This window comes from Mastomys coucha, unplaced genomic scaffold (genome assembly GCF_008632895.1).
Source record: "Mastomys coucha isolate ucsf_1 unplaced genomic scaffold, UCSF_Mcou_1 pScaffold22, whole genome shotgun sequence".
NCBI lineage: Eukaryota > Metazoa > Chordata > Mammalia > Rodentia > Muridae > Mastomys > Mastomys coucha.
In genome coordinates this window covers 153,010,827-153,014,766 of record NW_022196905.1, presented here as the reverse complement: position 1 = coordinate 153,014,766, position 3,940 = coordinate 153,010,827, and the positions used below count along the sequence as shown (strand labels likewise).

At 39.3% G+C, this 3,940-nt stretch overlaps 1 non-coding gene across 1 annotated transcript; it reads right to left on the bottom strand.

Moving 5' to 3' along the window:
• Positions 1 to 215: 215 nt before the first annotated feature.
• Positions 216 to 363, bottom strand: LOC116071530. Its single transcript, XR_004110944.1, has one exon. It is a non-coding gene; the product is annotated as a U4 spliceosomal RNA (small nuclear RNA).
• Positions 364 to 3,940: the final 3,577 nt, after the last annotated feature.

Sequence of the window (3,940 nt, the reverse complement as noted above, 5' to 3'; positions counted from 1 at the left end):
ACAGATTCCCCACATCAACACCGTTTGGTGTCAGATGTTCTCTTGATCATAGCCATTCTGACCAGGATACGATACAATAACATTAATTTGAGTTTCCTGGATAACTAAGGATATTGAACACTCCTAAAACTACTTCTTAGCATTTTGCCATTTCTTCTTATGGGAGTTCTCTGTTCAGATCCATAGTCCCCTTTTATAATAACTTTTTTTTTTGAAATCATGAAATGATTCCATTATTTCTTCTGTTCCCTTCCTCCCTCCAGCGCCTCCCATGTACCCCTTGATCTATCTCAAATTTTCAATTAGCAATAATTGCGCCTCGGATAAACCTCATTGGCTACGATACTGCCACTGCGCAAAGCTTCAAATTTTCAATCGTTATTTCTATCTATCTATCTATCTATCTATCTATCTATCTATCTATCTATCTTTCTATCATCTATCTATCTATCTATCTATCTATCTATCTATCTATCTATCTATCTATATGTTCCTAAATAGATAAACATAATCTACTCATTCTGTTTAAGGTTGCTTGTTTGTATATTGTGAAAACACTATACACTTCAAGCACAGGATGCTCAGGGCCTGATTGATGTTACCTGAACATCTCCTCAATGAGGACTTGCTTTCTTGTTACCTGAAAGTTCCATGCGAACTTCCAAAAGAGGGAAGTACCCAATCTTCCCACCCAGATATAAAGACCCAGCATGGCACAGTAACCTGAAGAAGCACTAGTGGCACACACACATATTGGCAGTAACCAATAACTCAATAATTAGAACTGAAGCCAACTCAACAAGAGGAAAACCATGTCTGGTACAGGAAGCCTAGCCTACTATCCAGGGATAGTGAAGTCAAGAGTCTTGGAGGAAAATTTGCAAACATGAAATACTAAAACAGCATAAATTCCTAACTGCATTTTAAATATTTATCCTAATACCCACAGGGAAGTTATATTCTCATCCCTCATCAAACAAACTTCTTGAATCAGGCAGAGACCATTACTGAAAACCACAACTGATGGGCATGCAGAGAGCAAGAGATAGTGTGGTGTCCAGTCCCAGGAGATACACCTAAAGCCCAACTGCTGCACTAAAACTCAGAGATCATTGCAGAAGAAGGTGGAAGGATTCTGAGAGCCAGAGGAACTGGAAGTGTGCTGTGAGACTATGACTCCTAGAAATGACAAAATGGCTACATCCATGAAGTCTCATCAATATGGCTGCCTGAATATGACCTACACAAAGAGATCAATGCTAACATGGAAATGTGGAAGCTTGTGGGGCCTCAACCCTAGACAAAGAATTACAGGCAACTGGGGAATGCTGAGAGTGGGGAACATGGTCTTCAGGGATAAGTTATCCAATTGTTACTCAATAAAAATTGGTCACCTCTAGCCTACTTTAGTTATGTGGTTTTTGTGTGTGTGTGCATGTGTGTGTGTGTGTGTGTGCCTGTGTGTTTTTGTATACCATGTGCTTGTGCCAGAGGAGGCCAGAGAGCATCAGAAGCCACAATGTGGCATGCTCCTCACCTTTGCCTCTAACAGTTTCAGAATTCCAGGCTTCACAATGATGTCTTGGTCCATTTGGAATTGATTTTTTTTTTCAGGATGAGAGACAAAGGTCTGATGTCATTCTTCTATTCATGGACATCCAGTTTTCCTAGCACCATTTGTTGGAGATGCCATCTTTATTCCCGGTCTATGTAGAAAGCCAGGTAAACACAATCGCATGGGCTTTATCTGAGTCCTCTGTCTTATTCCATTGATTTGGATGCAAATCTGGATGTGTGAAATACCATGATGGTTTGTGCCTGTTACTGAGCCTCAGAAGTATAACCTAAGGTAAGGTGTCTGCTATTCTTTTTCTGTAGGTTTTATTGGTCACCTGAAGTCTTTTGAATTTTCATATGAATTGCACAATGTTTTTTTTTAAATTGAAATTACATTAAATCTGAACATTAGTTTTGGTAATTTACAGGATGGTCCTTTTTACATTACTAATTCTACCAATTTTTGAGTGTTGGAGGAAAACCTATCATAGAATAAAATATAACTCATTGTTTTAACTTAGAGATGTCATTTTTCTTCTTAGGATAAAGTTGAGTAAAGATCTAACCGACCTTGCTATGATCCTTTGCTCCCAAGCATCTGTGTGTTGCCGAGTTGCCGTGGTGCCATGGTGCTGTGGACTTCCTTCTGGAAAGGGAGGCCAGCACACTGCTGGACAAGACAGATGTCACGATTCTTAGATGTCCCCAAAACATTTCTGTTGTTTCCACCCTTGTCATTTACACTTTTGAAGACAACTTCTCAAGTCTAGAAAACCTCTTAGCAGAACCATGTGATTTTTGTACTTCCAATTTTATTAGCTGTCCACACAAACCAGTTAGGAAAAAAAAATTCATGTGATCATTTTCTACATAAGAAGTATAATATATCTTGTAGGCAGAATAACTATTATTAAGTATTTGAAATCTATGAAAATGAGTTTGAAATGGGTTTGGCCTTTCCAGAAAAATAATTCTTTTAGGTAGTTTGACATGGAAGTGGCTGGCAGGGCTTTTACTATAGGCCCTACTTACTAGAAGTAAATTTCCACTAAATGTGTCACAGAGGAACTTCTCTGACACAAAGTCAAAGATTGAAGACTAGGTCACAATACTTAGTAAGACAGATGCAGGCATTATGCAAACATGAAACATTTCTTAATATATACCACGTAGTTACAAAGTATTCATTTTCTTCTACTTTACATAGTAAGGGACTCTGCTTTTCTCTCCCACTCTATGCTTTGCTGTGATTGACTTAGCAATACACCTGAGAATAGTACTAACAAACCCTGGGACTCATCATGTGGTGGTTATTATATGATAATCAAAATATATGTGCTTATGTGCTTATGTGCTTATGTGATACAGTCTGGAATGGGACTGTGGTTGCTCAGTTCACCTTGACATTAATGTACAAGCTGGTCATTACTAAAAGCTCACTTCTGTTTTTGTTGCATTATTAAAATGTAACAGATCAAAATGTGTGATTCTAAAATGAGACTTATTCTTCCTTTATCCAGCATCCTACCCAACTCCTGTCTCACAGTGACAAAGGCATGGTTCTCAAACTGTCCCTTAGCTGCTATGGCAGACATTAAAGCAGAGCTTTCTGGGGGATAGCAGGAGGTGCACGGGCATGCAGATATGGAATGTATTAATAATACACTACTGGGATCGAAACATGTTGTTTGTCTTTTGACTTATGCATGCTGCTAAAAACACCAGCAGCTTTTCTGAGAGCAATGGCCCTGTTCCCTTGATGTGTACTATGCCAAGGCAGGTCTGGCGAGTAGCTGGCAAAGCAGCCAGGGATGGCAGCAGGATGCCTGAGCATGTACATCAAAATTCTGTATTTTTTCTAAACTTTTATGACATTTTGACAAGTGTTATAGAATGAAGAGTGTTGTGTGCTTGCAGCAGGTGAAGAGAGCTTATGAGAAAGAAAAAAAGAAAATCACTCCAACAGTGTGTTCCAGCAAGCAGAGAGACAGCATGGGCCCCCAGATGCTACCATCTGTTAAATCCTGGGTGTCAACAACCACCTGCTAGCTAAGGGGACACACATCAAAGAGCACTCAGGGCAACTAGGACTGGGTGGCATTGTGAATAGTGAAATAACTAGTCACCATCAACTCACTATGTGCTCAAACAGGGACATGCTCAGGCTGACATGGGAAATAATGAGTGCTAACAAAGTGTCTTTGCGTGGAGCAGAATTAATTACAGAGTCTGAGAGATGATGCAGATTTGGCACTTTTTAAGTGGATACATGGACCTTCTCTTAATACAAATAAAGGGCTTGTATGTTTCTACTGGAGGATACCACCTACCCTATATACTTAAATATATATAACAGGATACTAAAGACTATCTCTACAATTTC